Source organism: Ictidomys tridecemlineatus, chromosome 3 (genome assembly GCF_052094955.1).
Source record: "Ictidomys tridecemlineatus isolate mIctTri1 chromosome 3, mIctTri1.hap1, whole genome shotgun sequence".
Classification (NCBI taxonomy): Eukaryota; Metazoa; Chordata; class Mammalia; order Rodentia; family Sciuridae; genus Ictidomys; species Ictidomys tridecemlineatus.
In genome coordinates, this window is record NC_135479.1 from 11,092,854 (window position 1) to 11,109,111 (window position 16,258).

General features: G+C 39.1%; 1 protein-coding gene and 1 long non-coding RNA gene across 3 annotated transcripts in view; one reads left to right on the top strand and one right to left on the bottom strand.

Moving 5' to 3' along the window:
* LOC101960680 (ABC-type organic anion transporter ABCA8) overlaps positions 1-16,258 on the top strand; it is a 93,825-nt gene that overhangs the window by 2,096 nt on the left and 75,471 nt on the right. The gene's annotated exons all lie outside the window — the stretch shown is intronic.
* Positions 7,308-11,149, bottom strand: LOC110598439 (uncharacterized). 2 transcript variants are annotated; one of them, XR_005726226.2, is made up of 2 exons: positions 10,965-11,149; positions 7,308-8,434 (listed from the first exon to the last, which is right to left on the bottom strand). It is a non-coding gene; the product is annotated as an uncharacterized LOC110598439 (long non-coding RNA). The 2 variants fall into 2 exon arrangements; XR_002484277.3 differs by having other exon boundaries at positions 10,931-11,149.

Genomic DNA, 16,258 nt, shown 5'->3' on the forward strand with positions numbered 1-16,258 from the left:
CACGCTGGCCGAAATCTCTATTTCTCCCTTCCACTTTCATTGGTGGGCTGACCTCTTTTTCCATCTGTTTGAACCTAGACTTGCTCCCAGCCTCAGTGAACATGGGACCTGGCCCCTGGACGTCTCATCGTAGTTTCCACTTTAGGAAACTGAGCCACTCTGTGTGTGATCCTGTCCCATGGCTGTGAGGGCTTCAGGCAGGGACACACATACCATTTACCTCCATGGTAGTATTCTACAACAGTGTAGATCATTTATGGACAAAATGACATTAAAAATGAGGTCATGTGCATATCAAGACCTAGACTGGCATAAACTAGGATAGAGCTGCTGGCTGTGGCCTAAAGTCCTGATGCATTTATGCAAGCATTTATGTGGCCCTCTAAACTATTTTTTTTATAATTCATACAAAGCAATCTATTCTCATAGGCAATTAAGACCTTTCATAAACATTTAATGAACAAGGTTTTGTTGTTTTGTTTTGTTTATGGACAAGCTACAAGGAAGATTCAGCAAGTTATGTTACGGGATTTGAAAAAGCTATGAAAAAGACATGATATTCAGTGAGGCACTGAAAACTATATTGAAATATACTAAAATATACTTGTGAAATATCATTTAAGAAAATACAATTGAAAGCATCTGGATGTGAGAGTAGGAGAGAGGAGGACAGCAGATGGTGGCACCTCATTGCTAAGTTTAGAATTCAAAGAATCTTAGCACTTCCCTGGGAATATATCGTAATCAGGTAGGACTTGTTGGCAGGAAATTTATTCTTATTAATATCTTAACATTTATTTTCTCTTCTGACTTTATTCATCAACAGAGCAAAAAGTTGAGAGGGGGGGTATGTGTTGACAAACATGGGCTTTATCATGCAAGAACTTGCTTACAAAAAAGAAGAATGAGAAGGGTCACTGGAGACACTCCTTTGGTATGACTAGGTATCTGTGCTGCTTATGATGCCCCTGTGTGGCAAGTATCCCTCATAGATGGTCCCTGAAAAGCAAACCACATCTTTATACAACAGAGGCAGAAGGCCATATGTTAAAGACTAAACATGATAAAGTAGGGCAGCAACTGAGAATTCAGTAACTATTTAAAAGCTTACAAAGACGATTTTTAAAAACTAATATTTGTGCTCATTAATAAATACTAAGATTAGGATGATGGTAATTTTAAGAAATGATGACTGTATTAACCAATAGGTACAGGGAACAAAGATTTTTCATTTTGGATCTCTTCCCTATTAGAACAGCATTTGGTTTCTTAAGAAAACAGAGACTTTGTGAAATGATAAGAGACTGTGAAGAAAAATCTCCATCAGTTCTTATAATCTGTACCATTAGGTGGTATTTGCTAACTAAGATGTGCTTGGTCTCATCCTCTGTTTCACAGATGTCCTCTTGAGGTCCCCTTATCTTGACTTGTGCTTCTCAATAGCACCTTCATTCAAAAGCATACACAAAAACGATAATGAATATTCATCACATGATTACTGTGTGTTAAGTCTTTACATACAGTTTATCCTCACAATGAACATGTAATCTTTATTTTAAGATTATCAAGGAACAAATGCTTGGTAATTTGCTAATAATCCCAAAGATTTAAGTTATGGACAAAGGATTAAAATCCATTTCTATTAGAGTATTAATGTCTCTCCCCTTTCATGCACAATACCCTCACTCCAATGCAGAGAAACAATAATTCACTTTTAACGGGGGTGGGGAGGGGTGGGGGGGAGGGGTCAACAGCCAGCATCTCATTGGGGGTTATTCTTCCTGCCCAGGAGGGTGTAAGCCACCCTAAAACTTAAAATCTCAAATAAGTAGTGAATAACAGAACACAAATACTCAGAGATATATTTACAAAAGGTGAAACCTCTCATATATCTAGTCCACATGGGTTCTGGAACTAGACAAAGAGAAAATGGCACTGATGGTTTATTTAAGGGGGGGACATCAAAAGCAGGGATAAGATTTCAAGGGCAGAATCTCACTTGGTGATGCCTTGCAGTAGCAGTTGATTGACATCTTGGCAGGTCACATCCATCTCAGGTGTTGTGTGGGCCACGGCAGAGCAGGATAGAGATTCACATTGTCCCTGGGCAATTGACCAGAGGAAATGTCCACTGATCATTCCCAGACACCAGATGTCTCTATCCATGGGCGGTGACCCACATGTAACCCATGGACAGCTCCTGACACACTTTATTCTTTCAGTCTTCTTAAAACATTTATTTGCATTTATATATAACATAGAGTTGAATGCAATGTCTCTGGAAAATAGATTATGTTAATAATATCCACTTTGCTTCTCTACCCATTTAAGAACTTTACTGTTTTGGAGCATATCAATCATGCATAACATGTTTTATAAGGAAAATAGACTTTTACAGTGACTTCCACTGAAGGAAATCAGTGCCTAGTTGAGCTATATCCACACTCACTATTCTACATTATTTTGAAAATATATTGTGCCTATACTTTTTGTATAACTAATGTAATTGGAATGCACTGATATTTTTGTATCATTAGAATATGCTCATTAATCAGAAATGTGAGACAAAATACCTAATTTCAGTGTACCCTTATGATTTTATTTTAAACATTGGAAATACATTTTTCTCATCTTTCTTATAAGTGATTTATTCAAGGTCACTGTATGATTTGGGTTCATTTTCATAGAAAACTCTGCATAAGAAGGAATGAAATATTGTTGTTTCTGGTTAATAGACCCTACAAAAAATATTTTCTGTTGAAATGGCCAGAAGAAATCTTAGATAAAATACTTATTTTTAACAGCATTCCTAAACTAAAGTCTCATGATGTTAGGAAAATCCAGTAGCCAACAATGGAAGGAACCCCTGTGCTAATGTTTACTGATGTTTCTGAGTTTACCAGTTTGGCAAACAGGAAGTCTGAGCCTCCATAGCAACTTCAGGACAAGTTACATGGTCTCCGGCTTGCATCAGTTCTAGACCTTTGCATTAGGTTGGAATTTTCAATACAGATATACCTGTAATTCAAGGGAAGGGTGGGGGGAATTGCCCTGTGACAAAGATATAGAAAAAAAGAATTCTAAGTTTTACCTTGGGCTCCAGGTAAAGTAAAAACTACTCCTTTATATAACTTCTAGCATCTTCCTAGCTTTGTGTAAGGTAATTATCAAACAAGGACTACAAAACAATTCTGACTTAGAGGAAGGAAAAGCGCACGCTATCAGAAAGACCAAGAAGCTCTGGTAGCAATTGGTTAGAAAAGGAAATTTTTCAAAAGATAGAAACAATAGCAATTATAATAATCTCTGGGAAAGGAAAATTAGCTAAGTAAAGATGAGAAAAGCTTTTTTGAGAAAAATTATAAAACTTTAGTAAATAAATAGCATTTAAAATTTCTATTTATTAAAAGGAATCATGGCAGGGGTCATGTGTTGTGATATTTGTATCAAATGAAACAGACAAAAGAGTAATATTCTGAATATATAAATGATCTTACTAGTGAATTTAAAAAGACATACAGAGGACATACATGAAGTATTAAACTTCTTAGTAAATACTGTTGAGAAATACAAACATCTCGGAAAAAAAAGTGTGAAGATGACCACACAATTCAGGAAACCAATTATCATGGGAGGGTGATGGTCGTGAGAAAATAAGGTGGTAGAGGAAACTTTGGGAGATTTCAATCTCCTGATGTTTTATTTCTTAAAATGTGCGGTTAATACACATATGTTTCTTCCACTTGTCTGCATGTCAGGTGTTAAGTACAAAATACGTTTTCATAATTTAAAATGTTTAAAAGTTACTTTAGTACATAAGTAATTTCCTAACCTAATACTGATTCATCTTGCATAAGCAGCAGTTGAACTTTCAATAAAGGGTTAGTTTTGCCTTTTTTTTTTCTTTCATATCATATATTATATTCTAAGTGTTAAATATAATATCAGACATGTAAATAAGACATGCAATGAAAGCTTTTCAAAATATTTGATTTATATCTGCTACCTAATTATAATCTGTGATCTATATATTACATTTTAATTAAGTCCTTCCAATTTTTGGTCACTGGAAAAATATTCTCCCTCCTCTAAGTTCTCTCATCATTTCTTTAACAGAAGTTATAATTTTTTTTAACTTTTTTAAAAAAATTTTATTATTAGTTCTTCAAAACATTACATAGTTCTTGACATATCATATTTCATACATTTGATTCAAGTGGATTATGAACTCCCATTTTTACCCCGTATACAGATTGCAGAATCACATCGGCTACACATCCACTTTTTTACATAATGCCATACTAGTGTCTGTTGTATTCTGTTGCCTATCCTATCCTCTACTATCCCCCCTCCCCTCCCCTCCTCTCCCATCTTCTCTCTCTACCCCATCTACTGTAATTCATTTCTCTGCCTTTTCATCTTTTAGAATAATTTTTCCCAGAGATTTCCTGAGCATTACCTCCTTACAAGTTCCACCCAACCATCGCTGTGTTTTATAAGCAGTGTTTTCCTATTAGAAACTGAAAGGCAAGTGACTCACCGGAGATTCAACCAAGAGATTTTATTGAGGGGCTGCCGGAAGGAAAGGAGAGGCAGAGAGTAGAGAGAGGAGAGGAGGAGGGCAGAGAGAGGGAGAAGAGGAAGAGGGGAAGAGGGCAAAGAGTAAGAGTGCAGACAGCAAAGAGGAAGAGGGCAGAGAGAAGAGGAAGAGAGTCCAAGGGAAGAGAGGAAAGGACAGAGAGCGCTAGCTCACAATCTTGGACTTAAGAAGGGTTGCGTAGGCGACATGGCGGGTGCTGATTGGCAGGGTGACTCAGGAACAGCAAGCAGACACTATGTTCAGCGGAGATTGGTCAAGAAAACCTTTGAATTTGGCGCTCTTCGGCTTGGTGCCCTTTGGGGGAGGCTGGGGGTTAAGGGGTTCCGCAGTTCTCCTCGGGAGAAGGTGGAGTCTCCCACATACACAACAGAAACTGCTTTATTTTGGTAGGTTTTTTGACTTGTTTTAGACTACTGCCTTTTGATATTCATGAAAACTTATTTTAAAACCAGTACAAAAGCAGAAGAAAAGAGCTCAAGAAATATCATGAAAGGCAGAGACACACAGAATATGGGAGAGCTATAGAGTGAATCTAGAATACCCTTATAGTACCTGGTAACTACCATTCTATACTCTCTGCTTCTATGAATTCAACTTTTTTTGATTCCACATATAAATCGGGTCGTGTGTGTGTGTGTGTGTGTGTGTGTGTGTGTGTGTGCGCGTGTTTTCCTTTCTGTGCTTGGCTTATTTCAAAATTCATGTTCAACTCTTACTCATCCATCAATGATCTGCTCATGTTAACTCCTCTGTGAACTGTCATAGATTATACCTGGCTACTTCCAGAGCCCATTTAATTTTTAGCCTATTCCCACAATTATCACCACACTTCTCTTTGGCATAAAGCAGTTCCAAACTACAGGCAGAAAAAGCCATTTTAAAACAGTGACTTTGATTTTTTGTGTGTGTCCCTCCTTTTCTCTTCATTGCCTCATCTAACCAGAAATGCCAAGTTAGAATGAAAAGATAGGATCAAAAAGGAAGTGAGATAATGATTTAATCAATGGAAAGAAAGGGCTGAGTTGTGTGATTAAAGTTGGTGACAAATAAGTATAAATTGGATCAGTTTATAAATTATATATTTACCTGATAAAATAAAACTAGGTACATACATTGCCTAAGATTCCAGAGCTATAATAGCATACATAGATAATTAGATTCCCTTCTGTGACCATAATCCTCATCCTCTAATCGGTAGCATTTAATACTTTATTTTAATGTTTATCATGAATTACTCACTGGATATGCAACACAAAACATTTTGTTTAGTCTTTTATGTAGATACTATTATTATTTCCATTTCCAGATAATTACATCTGTCAGATATTAGGTGTGTAAAGGGGAAGATACTGAGAAGCCCATGATGTCATTCATTGGTTCTTCTTATCTTCATAATACAACCTGACCAATTAGGCAAATCTCGATCATGGTAAGGCAGAGACATATTTCCAACTTGTTTCTGTGAGTCACAATGAACCTTGTCATTTGAGAGATCTATGTTACCTCATTGTCCAGTTTCCCCATCAGTGGAGTTCGCTCAGGGATGAGGCTGTTCATCAATTAACACATAAGACACAGCTCACACAAAAGGAATCAGAAACTCTTCCAATGAGACACAGGCATTGTTGAATTTTTAAGTGCCCTGATAATTTTTTTTTTTTAAACGGGCAGTTGGGGTTACTGGGGATTAAACTCAGGAGCACTCAATACTGAGCCACATCCCCAGCCCTATTTTGTATTTTATTTAGAGACAGGGTCTCACTGAGTTGCTTAGTGTCTCACCATTGCTGAGGATGGCTTTGAACTCACCATCTTCCTGCCTCAGCCTCCTGAGCCACTGGAATTACAGGCGTGCTAGGTGTCCTGATAATTCTAACGTGGAAAATGCTAATCAAAGTGTGAGTGCTATTAGGTCAGTGGTGGCGACTTGTGCTATTAGGTCGGTGGTGGCAACTTGGTGGCGACTTAGTGGCAACTTAGAACAAAGCAGCCCACCTGTCAATCAGCCAAATCTCCTGACTAATGCCTGTCAATCAACAGGACCCCCCTGGCCAATCCTGGAGTTCAGCCAACTCTCCTGACCAACTCCAAGGGGTCAAGAGACCCTAGGAACACCTTTTCCTGTCCCAAGCCCTTCCCTTACTGCTGTAAGCCTCGTAAAAGTCCAGTCCGGTCGAGCTTCCACGTGGTTTCTCCTCAGACCCTTCCCCTGTCCCCTCTGTGGGTCTGATGAGTTCCACCCGGGAGTGATGTCTCAATAAAGCCTGTTCAGCGGCCCTTTTAAATATGCCTCCTTTGGCCACTGCCTGCCCCGCCTGATCTGACAAGTGCCATCTAACCACAACTTAATAAAATTGAGAAGTTCCTCCAGATATTCTTGTACCCAACAGACAAGATTTACCTAACCCTCTCAACAAAACTCAGACTTACTTATAGACTGAAGAAAGTTGACATCTTTAAATAACTTTTTTGGCTCTTTTTTTTCTGGTCAGAATTAAAAATCTTAAAGAATATATAGAAAAGCCTAAAAGTATAGTATGTTTTTCTATTATAGTCCAATAGCTATCTTTAATATTGTATGTAGTGTATTTTGAGGAGGAGGGAAAATACATTTGGCTTTTAGAAAAGCCTAAAAGTATAGTATATGTTTTTCTATTATAGTCCAATAGCTATCTTTAATATTGTATATAGTGTATTTTGAGGAGGGAAAATATATTTATTACTTATTTTTTTTAAAATATTGTCTTTATTTTATTTATTTATTTTTATGTGGTGCTGAGGACTGAACCCAGGGCCTCACCCATGCTAGGCGAGTGCTCTACCACTGAGCCACAACCCCAGCCCACTTATTTATAATTTAATAAACTATTATCAAATGGCTATAATATGCCAACCAATGTTGTTGAACCTATGCATATAAACTTGTTCCATTCCTTTAAAATCACCTACTTTCAGAATGTATAAAAGAGGAAGACTGTGGTACAATTTATTTCACAAATGAATGATACATATTGGCAGAAATTATGGCAGTGCAACAGAAACACATAGGCAGCACATAAGTATAGTTGCTTAAAATAAAATACCCATTTACTGATTTTTCATATAGAAGAGTTTGGCAGTAGCTGCCAGAAACAGCCATGTAACTTGTGGAACATAGCTCACCCCAGGAAGTTGCTCCGAAAATCATTCCATGAGAGTCTTTTTGAGCTCCTCATTCCTGCTCTGGGACTTTATCTAAGTAGAATAAAGAGTCTCTTGTTCTTCAGTTTCTCTTTCTTGTGATTCAGCTGTACCGTCCTAAATATTAGAAGGTTTTTCTTTATTGAGGAGTTGTATTCCACCATTTATTTTCTCTTCAGAGGCATATTTTGGAGTTGTTTTTATTTTCAGGGTATTCTGAATAATATTAATGAACATCTTTATGCACGTTTTTATTGACAGTTTTTCCTTTTTCTTGAAATTTCTGCTCCCTGTATAAGTGAAGATAGTGTGAGACTCCCGGTCAAAGAATGTTCTTACAGAAGGTTCAATCAGAAGCACATGAGATGACACTTAGGAGAGATTGCTTAGTTTTTGTTTTACAGATATTGGTATTTTGGAAGATGCATAAGCTGAAGGGACGAGAAACCCAGGGAGGGTTGTTGGCACAGGACGAGTTGTCTCTTCCCTTAATGGGATGAGTAAGACAAAAGGTTGGCATGGCTCTCTGGTGACAGCAAATCTGGGCACTTGCCAGGATTCACTTCTTCAAATTAAAACAGAGGAGGAGAGCTCTCTCCACACTGTGAGTATTAAAGTGCTGTGGCATCTTGCAGTTGTAGTGTTAAAAAATATCTAATTGGAAAAGCAGAAAAAAAAAGATAAAATAAATTCCAGTATCTAAACTTCTTGATCACACCTGTTATGTTAGTTGACAGTCATGATCTTTATGTAATTGCACTGCCATACTGAATTTGTCATTTGTCGGTGATAGGCAAAAAGCTTGATCATATAAGTTTTCCTCTCTTCCTGTTGCTTCCTCCTTTAAAGTTTCTAAACTGGAGGTGATGGATTGCTAGAATATGGCTTTCATTCCATTTCTTGTAAGGCTATGAATTTAGTTAAGAAAATGCAAGGAGTACTGTTTTCAGGACTATGTGAATTGTATTCATGGCTACAATCACAGTGGACTCAAATGGCATTGACTCTTGGCTCTTCGCATAAGCAATGTTTACCAGCAAAGCTCATATCATCTAAAACACTTTTCAAAGAATAGAACCAAAGCCTAGGGAATTCACATATCCTTACTGGAATTTTGTAGGATGCACACTCTGAAATTTTTATTTATTGAAATATAGCAACTCTACTCCTGGCTTCATAAAGCCTTAGTCCAGGGGGCATCAAAGATGATTCAAAAATCAGACACAGCCTATGTCATTTAGTTTTGGCTCAATATGGGTTTGATTTTAATTTTAATTATGTGCCAATATTAAAACAGTAGGGCATTATTAAATTGCAAGGTTGATTTGTGCTTCTACAAGGAAAAATAAATTGAAAATCTAATAATATACATGAGCCACTCTTCAGTGTTTGCTACATTATCAGTATTCAAAAAGATTATACATTTTACTCACTAATTTTATATTTCCTCTTTCAGGACTCATAATCTTTTTGTTATATTTTAGAATTACCACTTTTCATTAGCATATGATACTAGGAGACTAAGTAGCTTCCTGGTTCTCACGGATATGGTTAGTAACAGGATACTTGGAATGTTTACTCCATTGTCATTCAAACTGATCCAGCACATTATCTGAGTTTGGTGTATCATCTCATGGACTGTGCTCTGTCAGGAGTTTACCAGATGATTCCATTTGGAATGATCTTAATGGATCTTAATGTTATTGAGTAGAGCTCAAGATTATAAATTAGCATTTGGCTGTTTCCTGGTTTCCTGGCTTTGAAAGAACAGTATGCTGTTCAGAGCGTTAATTTTCTAAATGTAAAGGGGAACTGAATCCTCATAAAACTTTGTTTGTTTGTTTTGAGGACTCAGTAAGCTAAAGCATGTGAAATCACTGAGCACTGAAAGAGCATATATATATATATATGCTCTTTCAGTGCTCAGTGATATATATATATATATATATATATATACACATACATACATATAGAGAGCAGCAAAGGAAAGAAAAAACATCCTCCTAGTATCTAAGCACTGGATGCCACTGTGATCATCCTAAGGTTATTATCGTCTTTATTCATAACAGTATAAAATGGATTTGCTCAAGGCTGTAACAGCTGACTCACTGGTACTTCATCATTACTCCAGATTTTTTCAAATAGTACACATTTCCACTGTTCGCCCAGACCACTGAAGCAGCATCTCCATATTTGAGGCAAGAAATGTCTGTTTCTTCACAAAATTAGATCTCATGTGATCTAAGTGTGTGTGAAGAAGAACCAAATTACTTATCATCATTTGTAATTATTTGTATTAGTCTCAGGTAACTACACTTTTCTCCATTAGTGAGATGTTTGAGCAAAGGGATGCATTTTTTAACAGTATATTATGACCTATAGCTTTGCATAGGGCCAGAACATGGTAAACGTTAAATACATATTTGCCAAATAATAAATAAAAGAGGTTGTTAATGTATTTCATGCCCTATTCAAATCTAGATTTCATACAAGGGAACAAATGCCATTAATCCATCTGTATATAGAATTAACCATGTGTCCAACATTATTTTCATATACTCCAGTACAGTCTCAAGTTACTTTCTCATATCATATCTCATTATATGCCCAAGAAATATTTTTTTAAGAGTCCTTTCAGTAAAAAAGTATTAGAAAGTTAATTCCAGGACAAACTTTGGTAAAAGAATGTTAAATATTAATTTTCTAACACTATTGCTAAAAAATGACTTTTAGATAAAATTTAAAGTTTAGATGAGTTTTCAAAGAATGTTTAAAAATATTGAAAATGAGCCAATAATTTATTTGCTCTGTTTCTACGTGAGTACAGAGAAAATCTTTGGGGTTTTAAAATAACTATTTATTGGACAGTAATGAATTTACACATATGATAGCGGGAATAACTGAAGACACCTAGCAAGCACACAATGGAAGTATTAAGGTCCTGAGGACAAGTTGGGTCAATATTGTGTGTGTGTGTGTGTGTATGTGTGTGTGTGAGAGAGAGAGAGAGAGAGAAAGAGAGAGAGATTCCTTGGTGTGACTTGTCATTTACAGAAACCTGCCATTACTGTCAGCTGTCTATACAAGGAGCACCCAAACAAAGAAATTCCTCTTTTTTAAGAGAAAGAAGAAAATTGCAATGATAAATACCTTTTCCTGTATTAGAAAAGGTTGGACACGGTACCTATTTTATGCTTGGCTCCGGAAGTTTCTCTAAACTTTAAAGTCCTTGAACAGAGAGTTCTGCACTCAGGAACTCTGCTTTCTCCTGTGCCCTGCAAAGTGGCCTTGACAGTTTCTTCCCCAGTGAAAATTAAACCCTTTGAACAAAGACTCCATTGTATCTGCACTAAAATTACAAGCTTTCTGTTCAGATCAACCCTTAGAACTGTGGCCTTTTCATTTATTTGATAGCTGTCCAAGGGGCCAGTGCTGCTCACCAGGGAACTCACTGCAGCTATGCCTGCACATTCTGAATCTTGACCATGGGGTAAGAGGACCCTGTTTCCTGACTTCTGCTTCCTGCATCTGGCACAGCTGGCTTCCCCATCCATGTGCCCTTGGGCAGGTAACACACTCAGAGAGCTGCCAACCCTTGTCTGTCATAGTAACAACTAAACACTATATTGTATATAAAGCACATAGCACTTACTTCATAGGGAGACTTCTGATGCTAGTGACTGTATTAGTCAGCTTTTTCATCACTGTGACCAAAAGACCTGACAAGAACAATTTTAGAGGAGGAAAATTTATCTGAGGTTCACAGTTTCAGAGGTCTCAGTCCATAGATGATTGACTCCATCTGAGCCTAAGGTGAGACAGACCATCACACAGAAGAAAACAGCTCAGGATGTGGCAATCAGGAAACAAAGAGAGCTCTACTCACCAAAAACAAAATATATACCCCCAAGGCAAATATACCCCCAGTGACCCACTTTCTCCAGCCACACTCTACCTATCTCCAGTTACCACCCAGTTAATCCATTTAAGTGGATTAATGCACTGATTAGGGTTAGGCTCTTATAACCCAATCATTTCACCTCTAAGTTTTTCACATTGTCTCACACTTGAGTTTTTTGGAGAACTTCATACCTAAACCATAACAGTTGCTATAATTAATGCACCTTTTTTTGTAGTACAAGTTTCAGGGTTATTAGGACATAATGGAGTGGTAAAAGCACATCCATTAAGATGATAATCAGAGAGACAAAAACCAACCTCATGACAGGTGGGTAGACAAGATGAATAGAATTGTTTGCAGCAATTCTCAGGTGGCAACCTGGAAAAATGTTACTCTTTAGTTTTTTAAAGTTAAATAACACATCGAAGAGTAAATCAACAAATTCTTAAAGCACACCTATACAATTCATTGACTGGAGACACGTGTTGACTGTTTTTGTTAACTTTCAGTGTTGATACACTGGAACATCACCCAAGGTCAGGTAAGGGATCATTGTCAACACCATGATGAAGATGAAGAACCCCATGCAAGTGGAGTCCCTATGGAGAGATTCTGAGGCCTCCCCCAGGTGACTCAGCAGGAAAGGTAAAGAGGGCTCCTGTTTTTTGAAAGAAAAAAAAGAAAAGAAAGAAGCTAGTGAAGAAAGGGTAGATTGAGAAGCTGAAGTTGTGTGTGTCTTACTGTGTGCCAGGTGTTGTCCTAGTCTTCATCCCAACCTTAAAGTACATACTACTATTCCAATGAACAACAGGTAAAGATCTCATGTTTACAAGGAATCCAGGATCTGGATTTTATTAGCCTCTTTATTAATAGAAGCTTCATACCAAAACACATGAGATGTCATATGAAAGAGTTGATGGATGGCAGAACTAGAATATAGTCCTTATTTTTATTCTAAATGCACAAGTATCTCAGTGTCATCTCGTGGACACCATCCCTAGGAAAATTATAGAGATGTTTTACTTTGGACTGGGCAAAGGAGGAAGAGAAGGCATGGGGGTAGGAAAGATGGGGGAATAAGAAGGACATCAGTACCCTCAGTACATATATGATTGCACAAACGGTGAGAATCTACATCATGTACAACCAGAGAAATGAAAAGTTGTGCTCCATTTGTGTACAATGGATCAAAATGTATTCTGCTGTCATGTGTAACTAGTTAGAAAAAAAATTTTTAATGTTAAAAAATTATATAGATATTTTCCCTTAGAATTTGCTGCATATGACAGAAGAACTAGTACAAAGGGGGAAAGGCCAATCAATGAGAGAAATAATTCAGAATAGCAAGAGCTACTTTTTTCATTTATCACACAGAGGTAACTTGTGCAGTATACTGCTAAATTCAAATGCTTCACAAGCACACATTAATAAAAGCAGGGGCACTTGGTCACAGAGCCACATCCCTATCCCTATTCTGTATTTTATTTAGAGACAGAATCTCACTGAGTTGCTTAGCACCTCGCTTTTGCTGAAGCTGGCTTTGAACTTGAGACCCTCCTGCTTCAGCCTCCTAAACCACTAGGATTGCAGATGTACCTGGCCAACTGCCTTCCTTTAATTATTGTGGATTCACTCTAGAAGGTTTTGCTGTGCCAAATACTCTTGTATGTGAAAACAGACTTGGAAGATGTTTTCTGTGGTGCCCCATGAAGATGTTTTCTGTGGTGCCCCATGAAAGGAAAGCAAGGAACTGGGAGAAGAGCGAGCGAGAAATGAAAGACGGAGACCATGTATTCTGCTGTCATGTGTAACGAGTCAGAAAAAAAAATTTTAAATGTTAAAAGAGACACACACACGAAAGTTTATTTGTCAGAGCTGACAAATAAAGGCCATCTCTCCATAGATGGGGAGAGGCAACACAGGCTTGAGGTTCGAGACTTTTATGGGGGAAGCTCAAGGATTAGAGCAGCCAGGTGGGTCCTAATGTGGGCGGTTAAGGATGGGGTTGGTATGAGGGAGTGGGGAGCCTTTCTCAGAAAGACTTTTGGGTGGGAAAGCGAAATTTTTTTTGTAAGATGTCAGCTGTCACTTAAGATAGCCATCCAGATGCTAACCAAGGACCTTACACTCTGCATACCAGAGACCAGCCTCACTCTCCTCCCAGGTACTCCTCTCTGATGGTCTATCAATTGCCAGTGTTGGATGGATGACCTTTATCACAGACCATCTTCAAATTAAAAACAGTTTGAGATGGGATTCTGAGAAATAGATAATTCCAAAATTCAAAGATATCCATTAGAAATTATGAATTGGGACACTCCAAGCCACCTCTCGGCTTTAAAAGTTCATTTTGAATTCTAAAAGCAGAAAACCAAGAAAAGAGTCTCTCTCTCTCTCTCTCTCTCTCTCTCTCTCTCTCTCTCTCTCTGTGTGTGTGGGGGGGGGCAAGTGATGACAGATTCTTTTTCACTCTGAGTATTTTTACTTTTTTGGCACATGTAATAATGTCAGATATGACAGAAATCACTATACATTGAAGGAGATCACATTATTTTAGACTGTAGATATACACTCACCTCAGACACTGTAATTAAGATGCATTTCCTTATAGTGTGTGTTATTTTATTGGCTTGAGCCATGGCACGAGAAACAGACTTCCTATATAATAGCCCCTCTCCATTGGTGGGCTCTACTTTAAAAAATTGAGCTACCACATCAGTCCCACTGGGCTGTTTCATTCCGTCCAACTTGCAGGTCTAGCCCATGAGCTCTGCTAGTTGCAACTTCTTTCCTGAACTGTTTTCTTTTTCACTGCTCAATGCTATCTTGGATTGCTTATCACTTGCCCTGAAGAAGAGATTCTGATGGAAGCCAGAGTGAGGACAACACCGCACATCTGGCCTCTGTTGGAATTGGGCGTACTGAGACCCTGCCAGTCTGCCCGGAACACTCCTTTGCTGCCAGCCTGCAAGCCCAGTCAGATGACTATTGGCCAGTACAAGACCTGAGGGAAACAAACAAGAGGGAGATGGACATCCACCCAACTGCCCCCAACCCATACACCCTCCTGAGTGCACTTCCACCAGACCGGCGGTGGTATACGGTCCTGGACTTGAAGAATGCTTTCTTCAGCCTGCCCCTGGCACCCAAAAATCCAAAAATTGTTTGCTTTTGAATGGACAGTTAACCTGGACCAGACTCCCCCAAGGATTCAAGAACTCTCCAACGATCTTCAACGAGGTGCTGCATGAGGACTTGGGTGAGTTCAGAACACCCTGACTTAACCCTTTTATGGAATGTTGATGACTTGCTGATGGCCGCCAAGACTATAGAGGAATGCATGCAGGGGACTAAGGCCTTACTCAGAGCCCTGGGAGACGTGGGCTATCGTTCTTCCGCTAAAAAGGCCCAAATCTGTAAGCCAGAGGTAACTTACCTGGGCTACTTGCTAAAGGACGGACAATGGTAGCTCACACAAGCTAGAAAAGAGACTGTGCTAATTCCCAGGCCCCAGACCCCGTGTCAGGTGAGAGAATTTCTGGGGTGGAAAGGTTTCTGTAGATTGTGGGTCCCTAGCTTTGCTGAGCTTGCCAAGCCCCTCTAGGAAGCCACTAGGGAAGGGCTACAGCTTCATTAGACTGAGAAAATGGATCAGTCTTTTAACCTAATTAAGACTGCTTCGCTGTCAGCCCCTGCCCTTGGACTCCCTGATGTCACTAAGCCCTTTCACCTGTACATTGACGAGTGCAAGGGAGTCGCCAAGGGAGTCCTTACCAGTATGTGGGCCCATGGAAGAGGCCAGTGTCATACCTGTCAAAGAGGCGAGATCTTGTGGCGGCTGGATGGCCACCTTGCCTGAGGATGATTGCAGCCACCGCCCTGATGGTGAAAGACATAGATAAGCTGACCATGGGACAAGAATTGTACATCACCACACCACACGCAGTTGAAGCAGTGCTGAAGCAAACACCAGATGGCTAAGCAACGCCAGACTTACACCATGGTTTGCTACTTAACCCTCTCAGAATCAACTCCAGACACCCTCAGCACTTAACCCCGCGACTCTGCTACGGGACCCAGACTTGGAGGCACCTCTGTATGATTGCACAGGAATTTTGGCTCAGGCTCAGGGCATTGGAGAGGACCTTAAGGATCAGCCTTTACCCGACGCTGACCTCTGTGGTTCACAGATGGAAGCAGCTTCCTCCAAGATGGTCAAGGTATGTGGGTGCGGTGGTAGTGACTGAGACTGAGGTGATGTGGGCTGAGCCTCTACCAGCTGGGACTTCCGCCCAGAGAGCCGAATCAATGGCACTGACCCAAGCATTAATGCTGGGTATAGACAAGAAACTGACAGTGTATACTGACAGCCGCTATGCATTTGCCACCGCCCACATACATAGAGCCATCTATAAGGAAAGGAGGCTCCTGACAGCAGAAAGGAAGGCTATTAGAAACAAAAAAAGAAATATTAGCCCTAATTACTGCCCTGTGGCTGCCAAAGAAATTAGCCATTGTCCACTGTCCAGGACATCAGAAGTCCAAAGACCCTATAGCCAGAGGTAATAACCTGGCTG